The sequence below is a fragment of the Panthera uncia genome, chromosome B4 (genome assembly GCF_023721935.1).
Source record: "Panthera uncia isolate 11264 chromosome B4, Puncia_PCG_1.0, whole genome shotgun sequence".
NCBI classification, from domain to species: Eukaryota; Metazoa; Chordata; class Mammalia; order Carnivora; family Felidae; genus Panthera; species Panthera uncia.
The window spans coordinates 61,981,444-61,990,648 of NC_064809.1; the positions used below are offsets into that span (position 1 = coordinate 61,981,444).

The following is a 9,205-nucleotide window of genomic DNA, read 5'->3' on the forward strand; positions in this document are numbered from 1 at the left end:
ACAGGATGATGGGAAAGAAAGAGATATAAACACGAAAAAACACCCATGATCAAAAGTTATGAGCAACCCTTAGTTGCTGTAATTTTTAATGCCACCCGCGACACCATTTTTAGTCAGTGGTATGCTATCTTTAATCACCTGTAAGTACAGGATCCAGTAAACACTAACAGTGTAACTGGAGCAACACTTCACATAAAGAGTCAAACAGGACTAAGTGTGTTTTGTGTTCTGCTGCTAGGCCACTTGGTTGCAATGTGCCCTAACAATAAGACCTGTGTCATCAGCGCTTAAGGAAAGTCACGGAGCTATTGAACACGATTATTTCCTCTTACCTGTTTCCAGACACCAGTCCACATCCCAGCATCAGAAGTTCTGAATTTACTTTACTCATTTTTAAGGGACAAATTTTAACTTGCCTAGAGGAAAACTGAGAAAGGATGGTAGACCCCACCTGTTTGCCAATGGCTTCTCCAAAAATGCACCTAGTCTCTGAGAAATTATACGGTAAAGTATTTATTATGGCTGTCTACAAAACCCACACTTAGCAGAAGAATGTAGAACTCATCCTACAGGAAAGAGGTCAAACTCAGAAATAAAGTCTTCAACTGAAATAGCATAGGTTAAAAATAAAAAAATCACAAATCCAGGTCTCTGGAGTTCCAGACAGTGTAAAAAAAATACTAGGTCCTCCCATTTTGATAGTGTGAAAAAACACTGGGTATGCCGATTCTAGATTAAGAGTGATTCCAGTGGATGAAAAAACTGTAAAGGTTGGGGAGATAGTATTAATCTTCTCTTAGATGATTAAGCAAATAATCAGTTAAGAAATGTAACTACTGTTGAGTCTGGTGAAAAAAGCACTATAATGAGTCAAGTTGGGAGTCTAATTCTGCGTTTGTCTTTACAACTGACTAGGAAGTCACTTCTAATTTTATTTGCCCCTCTGCAATATTAGGGTGAAATCTCACTTCCACTTTCCAGGGATGCTGTGAATCAAGAATATGAAAATACCAGTGTCTATATACCACTTATTCCCTTGAACTTATAGGACTTACACACAGAAATATAAACTCAAGACACCAGGGTGGCTCAGTCAGTTAGGTGTCCAATTATTGATTTCAGCTCAGGTCATGATTTCACAGTTCGTGGAATCAATCCCCACATCAGGCTCTTCACTGACAGCACGGGGCCTGCTTGGGATTCTCCCTCCCTGTCTCTCTACCTCTCCCACACTCACACTCTCTCTCTCTCTCTCAAAATAAATAAATAAACATTTTTTAAAAATATATAAACACTATCCCAGGATATGTCCAACAAATTAAACTAAGGGTAGAATCCTGATTTCTGAAGGCTTTCTTTTAAGTTCCGGTTTGTGCGAAGAGAAACTTGGGTCTTTTCTAGGAGATTTTAACATCATGAAATTGGACTATATTCGTTCTGTGAAGCTGTTCTCCTTTCTGAACTTGAGAAAAATGTTAAGAAAGGGGGTATAGCCATACATATCTGGTCTGACCCAAACCGCAGAAAATTTCCTTAAGCTGTCTGACCCTTCCATTTCCTCACCTATAAAATAAGGATAAATCCCAACTCTTCTGAGTACGATCTGTAAAGCACCAACACAAGGCCTGGCAAGTCCCAACCTTTAAACACTCTAAATTAATTACATAATCTTCTCTCCCAAACATGTTCCTCCAGTGTTCACCTAACCTTGGTCATCACATATACAGTCACACAAAAAATCTGGAACTCAACTGGGCTCTCCCTTCTCATCTTCTGCATGACCCTCAACATGTCCACTATGAAATCCTTAAAAATTCTGTTTCTTCCTTCACTTCTCTGGTCCATGTCCCTTCTGTCCCTGCTGCCTATTTGTCCTTCATTGTGGTGCTGGAGCCTCATAACCGACTTCCTCAGAACCTTCAAACAGGGGATCCCTTCCTAAAGCTCAAATAATCATCTCTTCCAAAGTATCAACACGGGCTTCAGGATAATATCTAAACTTCTTGGCAAGAAGATGCAAAGCTTTTCAGGATCTGACCCTGCCTACCAGCTGCTCCGAACTTGGAATCCTGATATTCCAGGATTGTCAAACCAACTTTATTAACTAGCCACATCTCTACTCAGGTTGTTTTACCTGAGATGGTTTCTCCCTCATCCCCTTAACTCAGGAATTAAAATTTTTTAACAAAATCTGTCTATATGTGTATTTTAACACCTAACACAAGATTTTCACATACTTGTTTGCTATATTATCTCCTCTACTCAATGGTAAACTGTTGCAAGGCAGGAACTAAGTTTTATATTACAACCAGGTGCTGACTGTACATGGTATACAGACACTGGCAGAATTTGTTAATACCTGAAGACTGGGATAGGCAAAACAGATCTGAATAGTATATTTAATGCACAGAATGGGAAACAGTGTCCACAATAAAGAGGTGTATTTAAAAACTAGTGTTTTTAATTTAATGGAGTCATTTTTCTTTAACATTTAGCCTAGAGACTTTTGTATAAAAAAAATTGTGAGGCTCAAAGCTTTACAGGAAATGTAAACCAAGTGAATTACTTTAATTAGAGAAGATTAATAATAAATAACTCAATGCTTTCATAACAACTGGTAGAAAAATACTTATTGCTTATTTGAAGCAAGTATGTGGGGAGGAAAAGATTAGGGGCAAAATAAATCTCAAAACGAGAGCTGTTAAAACTCACCATACATTAACATGAACCAAATTAAAATAACATTAAAACAAATCAAACTTATAATAGGTGGAAACAATACAAAGCTAGAAACGCATCATTTTAGATTAACTGCAACTTTCGTACTTCTGGTGCAAAAAGAAAACCTCCCTTGAAAACAAACTGCCTTCTCTTGGACTAGATGCATTTCCAGATCATTTCCATAATAGAGAAAATCTTAGTTGCAGACTCAACTAAAACAGAAACTGAAGAGCTAAAAGACAATGAAATATTTTCAATTTATAACCTCCCGGAGTCAAAATTAAGTATGGGAAATCCAGGTCTCTTGTGGACAAGAGAAATCAGGAAAACAGAAAATGGCATCCTCTCCATTTCCACAAGAGTTTTTGATGTAAAATGGTTGAATCAGAATAATGTCTTCCCAGAACCAGTTTCTGAAGGTGGGGAAGAGGGCCAAAGATACTCATTCTTTCCACTCAACATTTACTGAATATTTCCCCCAGCAATGTCACTGGCCCCAGGCCTCAGTTTTGTCTCCTGTAAAATGTCTATTCCCAAAGTTGTGAGAACAGCCAGTATTTACCAAGCATATTACCTGCTTAATTATTTACAACCTTATGAAGTAGGTATTGCTATTTTGCAGATGACCACAAAGTGACTTATTTAACATGAGCACAGTCTTGCAACCTAGGCATTTTAACTCAAGACTTGCAAACTAACTAGTACTTCAACGAAGGTGTTCCCTTCTTTCTCAGCCAATTATATTCCCAGCACCAGTAAGGAAGAAAAAAAGTTGTATTTTTGAAGCAACCTACTATGTGTTGGCATGGTAAATTAACTAACTTGTCCTAATAAAGCTTATGAAGTTGGTTTAGATTTCAAATTAAGCTTAAGCTTTCACCAGTGAAAAACTGATTTTACATGGAAAATCATTATCAAATTGCTTTTTCACATAAATCTGCTAGAGTCTGAGCCCCATGAGCCAGCTTTTTTCTAGGGTCTCATTACAACTCGGGGAAAAAAAAAACGAGCCATCCAGGTTCCAGACCTACAGTTAAGAAAACTATGCAACAGCAGTCTTGAGGCCTGCTGCCCACCAAGGTTCTAGAATATACTACCTATTGAACTTTTCATCACTGAACTCCCGCAAAAAGTAATGCAAGAAGGAAAACAGTAGACCTTGTCTATTGGTCTTTCCCACTCTCAACTCATTCACCTTGATAAACCAAATCTCCGTTGCACATATCAAGTGATATTTAAAACAAAAATTAAGCTCTATTGTATTTGAAATTTCCCAGGATATTGAAACTAGCTGTAAACCCAGGTATAAAATACTGATTAAGAAAAACAAATGAACGAATCTTAGTGTGCTTACAAAACATCTTATGCATCTTAAATAATCACAGAGAAATAAATGCCCAAAGGGAAAGCCATAAACTTATTACATACAAAGTTTTTCACTTTCTTGACATGTTCTTTCTATCCACCGCAGATATGTACTGTTACTATAGTATTAAAAGTTGCCTTTAAGTATTTGTACTTTGGTCACCAAAACATGGGAGAAACATGTCTGTTTAATAACAAAACAATGAGAAGCACAATCTGTACAGATTTTTGGTCTGGGTGTGGCATCTAAAGATACTATTTTCTGGTAACGACCACTTTTAGATTCTAACCCTTAAACATGATCCAAATGCAGGAGAAATCAGGAAAGCAGCAGCAGATACAGTGCTGCTTATCGGATGTCTAGACTGCAGGCAAACCCCAAATACCAAAGAAGCATCCATGTGTCAAACCAGCAAAATTTTTGAGCTATGCCTGGGGCCACATACCAAAAAAAAAAAAAAAATTGGGTTTAAAAAAAAAACTAAAAGGGGGAACCCAAAAGGCAACCCCAGTTTTTAGGAAAAAGGAAGAAGCTAGCAGGGACATCCAGCCCTTTACCCTGTCCCCCCCCCCCCCCCACCGCAGCTTCCTTCCCAACCCCCATAGAAAATCTCCAAGGCCCAATTCTCCACGTGCTAGCTTCTTCAAGGTCATCCTAAGATAAAGCAGTGAACAATCACCAAACATTGAGCCGGCATACCTTTAGGGCAAAGGGGCGATTTTCCCCTTCCCCAAATCATTATATAAATATTTTAAATGCCATCAGGCTTTTCTCCAACTCCTACGGAAACAAACTCCCAGACTTTAATTTAATTTAGATTGAGCAACTAAAAAAACGTGTTCGGTTTTGCGACATACATTATTAAAAGGCTTTTCAAGTCTGGCAAACTCCAGTACAAAAACAGGTGCTTTCAGTGTACTTCTAATGACAAGGTCAAACTCATATTTTTAATTACTAAAATTAAAAGGAAGAAAAAAGTTTTTTGCTTTTTAATCTTCCTTAGGACAACCCGAGGTGTGGGGGCAGGGGGAGTATTGCTGGGGTAAAACTGTCTCGCACAGGATCCGTGTTGTTCTAATCACTAATTCCTGGTCTTCCCACTTGTCTGTAGTTACCCAAGGTTAGACGGAGAAAATAAAAACAAAGAAATCTACTAGGTCTCGTTACCAGAACAAACTCTGCACCGCCCTGCCACCCCAATAAACCAACCCCACCCGCAACCAAAACAAACCTCGCCCCTCCCGGATCCCCCTCCCACACGTAAACACACAAAGAAAAACAACAGCACGCACAATTCAGCCACAGTCCTCACTTCCCTTTGTAGGACAACGGGGAGCCCCGAAACTTCCCCACGGTGGTTTTTTCGTGTGTCGTCGGGGCTAGGTCCCCTGGAAGCGCGAGCCACGGCTCGGCTACGAGGGTTTGGGGGTGCTCGCCGCATGCGCCGGCTTCCACGAAAGCAGCAAAATGCCTCTCCCCAGTCCTCCTGCGGCCCTCGCCGCCGCCCCCCCCCCCCCAAACGCTCTTCCCCCTCGGGCAAGCGGTGACGGCCGAGAGAGGCACCACGGCAGCAAATAGAAACGCTCCCCGGTGGGTTTGTTGGTAAATAGAACAACTTGGGTCGGGAAGAAAGTTCCTGCGGAGAGCCGCTCGCCTGGGCGAGGGCGGCAGGAGGCGACCCGCGTCCCTCGCCGCCTCCTCCCTCACCTGCGCCGGAACAACGGGCCCCCGCGCACGCCCGCCCGCCCGCCCGGCGCCTCCCGCAGGCCGCGCCTCCCGCACGCCGCGCTGCCGGGGCTTGTTCCTCCTCATGGCTTTGCCCTGACGTAATTCAAACATGGCAACAGTTCGACTTCAAAGGCGAATCCACAGACCTCCCAGACACAAGCTCCGGACCACGGGTAACGGGCCAAGAAGTCGGGGCCACGCTCTCCCGGCCCCTCGGCTGTCGCGGCCCTCGACGCCCGTGCTGAAGCGCGGGGGGCCCCGAGACCGCCGCCTCCCCGCCCGCCCGGAGCGCGGAGCACGCCGCCTCTCCGCGCACCAGCATGGCACCTCATGCGAGCACCGCCGCCAAAGTTTCCCCGCGAGGGGCTGAGGGACAAAAGCCCCTCTCGAAACTCGCCCGAAGTTAGGGGGGCCCGGCCCACACGGCCCTCCGCCCGGCGGCCGCCCCGAGCGCCGGCGGGGCCCGCACGGGCACATGCAGCTCTTTGTTTTCTGTCCAGCCGGGCGCTGCCTACGTGCAGCATCAGGGATGTCGGATTGTTTCTCAGAGGCGAGACACTTGACGATCACCCCGGGGAGAGGTCCAGACCCCGCTCCCCGAGAGTCCGGAGCCTCTCCCCCCGTCCTCCCCTCAGCAGCAGGCCCATTTAATCAAAGTTTTGCAGTGTCCTTGATGAGAAACGCCGATCGCCCGCCCCGCATCAGCGGAGAGTTGGCGACTTTCACTCTGCTTTTTAAACTGGCAAGACGCCATCATCAGCAAATCACATTGTCCTGCCGGCCGGCCCCGACAGCGCCCGCATCTCGCTGCCGGCCCGGATCTGGATACTCACACAGACCTCCGGCGAAAACCAGGGTCGCAGCCCCAAGCACGTGGTCTGTCATGTTGAGCACAAAAAGCAGTGCCCTCCGGAGTTCTCTCACTCCTTCGGCGCAGACAACGCCGTTGCCTCCATCCCCAAGTCAACTTGGCTATGACTGGCCATCTTAAGCCGCACACAGTCGCCTCAGAAACCCCTCACCGTGGCGCCCACATCTACGCTACAGGTGACTAAATCGCGAACAAAACTTGAGGCTCCACAGACACATTGGCCCCCCGCGCTGCCTGGGCGCGGTCCGGGAGGTGGGGGGGGGGGGGGGGCGTTTGGGAGCCGGGCTGCTTCAGAGCGGCCGCGTGTTGCTCTCATTGTCGCATCCGCATCCCTCCGGAGTTCGGCAAACAACGCCACGCCGCGTGCACTCCGGCCACCCCCGGCGCTGACCCAAAAGGCCGATTTAAACCCTCTCACGCCCGCCAGCTCGCAAGTAGACGGCAACTTAAGTTTGCGAGCCTACGGCGCTCATTGTCCACCCTTCTCAAACAGGCGCAGGGGGGCTGCAACGAAACTAAGCCACGAGGTTCAACCACCGCGCCCGACCACTCCCGAGGCGCGCGCCCACGCGGATGCACCGGCCCGGGGCCCCTTCGCGATTGCCAGCAAGTCGTTTTCCTCTTGGGCCTTCCAGCCACCCGCCTCCTTTTCGCCAGAGAACACTACGGCTAAGAAAAGTCATTGTCACCTTCAACGTGGATCCCTCAACTCCGGCGACTCCTCAGTCGTTTGCAGCCTCCACTCACTTCCCCCACCCCAAGACTTTCGGTTTGCTTCCACTACCCTACCCCATTAGAAAAGGCAAACTAAACGTGTATACAAAAGAACCCGGGGTCTGAAGATCACGAGAACATTGCTCCCAGCAATGCCATCTCCAAGACAAAACTTCCTGTGCGTGCGTGTGTATGTGTGTGTGTGTGTGTGTGTGTGGAAGGACTGGGGGGTGGGGGGGAGGTGAAAAGAGAAAAAAAAAACAACACTCTGAAATCAAAGCCTCGTGAGACAGTTTTGCACCAGAGTAATGGTTAGAGTCACTCACCTTCCAAAATCAGCCGTTCCACGCACAATAACGTTCCCGAGGTCTGGAGTGCACGCCAAGCCAGCCCCCCCCCCCTTCTAATCGCTCCCTCCTCCTCAACTGCCTTGTCTAGAAAGATTGTCTCCTGCAGTTCTGCAGTTGCTACCGCTGGCCGGGAAGGTGTAGATTCCGCTTTCTCTCTGCGCACGCGCGTCTCCTGGTACAAAATTCTCCTGAATCGAACTTATTTGCATACGGGCGCGCGCGCGTTGAGGGCTGGGAGGGGAGAAGGCCCGGCGGCCGCGCGCGCTCCCGGGGCCTCTATTGTCCTTTTAAGGGGAGAAGCGCCGCGGCGCGGGAAACGAGGCGGCCAGAGGGAAACGGGGGCGGGGACTGCTTACTACGGCTGACGTCACGTAAACAAACGCCCCCTGGCTGGAGGCTGCGGCGAAGGGGGAGTGGCGGGGTGGGAAAGGCGGAAAGGTTAGCAGTCTAGGGAGAACGTTCGGCTGCTTGACTTGCTTTCCACCCTGAAGTTCTTGGGGCGCACCATTTCGCATCGAAAAATAGTTTTGGAAGCTGTTTTTGCAAAATTCTCACACCTATGCCCAGTTTTTGGCTTGAGGCGACAGGGGAGGTGGTCTTGCAAGCACCCAGACGGAATTTATGCCTCCTACATTTCCTAAATTTTGTTTGAAGTTGGGTTTTTGAAGCTTTTTTTTTTTTTTTAAATCCTTTGGGACCAGAGGAGGCTCATTTTTCGTGCAGTTTTAATGAGTCGTTTAATAAAGTCCCATTTTGACATTTTATCCATTCACAAACTCCCGCCTGCCCTCCTCAAGCAGTAACCCAACCCATAACGATCCAATTTCCCCCCCCCCCCCCCCCAACTTTGGCCTTAAGAGTTGAATGGTTGTTAATTTCCGTGGGAACAGTGTAGCTTTCCTAAAAGACTAGTCAGTGGAAAGCCAGTAATCTAGGAACATGCACACCTCCTCCAGCTGCTTGTAAAGGGTGTTCCATTCAACCAGAAATAATACCGCTAACTGGTGGTCTTGGGAATGGAAAAAGTAGCCAAGGAAGTGCAGATTTTCCCTGGTGGAATATATAATAAACCAACAATCTAAACGCTTCCTGTCCCAGGAGGAAAGAAAAAAAAAAAAAACCTGAAGTAACTCTTCTCATATAAAGTGGAAAATGAAAAAAGAATGATTTTGATACATCTTTATTTGGAGAACACAACTAACAACAATAGGCTGAGACCCTGATTTAATATGATAGAGGGAGGGTGGGGAGAGAGGAAGGATGTTTTTCCCAGAAACTTGATATTGTTCCCAAGCTACAAAAGTGTGGACATCAACCATAAAACTTAATCATCTGCTGACAAGTTTCACTGCTTTCACTGTAATGTCAACAATATGGATTTAAATAGATACTTCTGAACCACTAATTTAATTCAACAACCAATTCATAATACATGCAAGACAAACCCACTTCTAA

General features: G+C 46.2%; 1 protein-coding gene across 3 annotated transcripts in view; it reads right to left on the reverse strand.

The window, feature by feature from the left end:
* The window catches only part of SINHCAF (SIN3-HDAC complex associated factor), a 33,100-nt gene extending 25,206 nt beyond the window's left edge, over positions 1 to 7,894 (reverse strand). The window contains exon 1 of one of the 3 annotated variants that reach the window (XM_049625240.1): positions 7,376 to 7,654. The gene's annotated coding sequence lies outside the window, so the exon portion shown is untranslated. Of the gene's footprint in view, positions 1 to 5,379; positions 5,480 to 7,375; positions 7,655 to 7,726 lie in introns of those variants that run through there. The other 2 variants (XM_049625239.1, XM_049625241.1) reach the window with 2 other exon arrangements.
* Between the last annotated feature and the right edge of the window lie 1,311 nt (positions 7,895 to 9,205).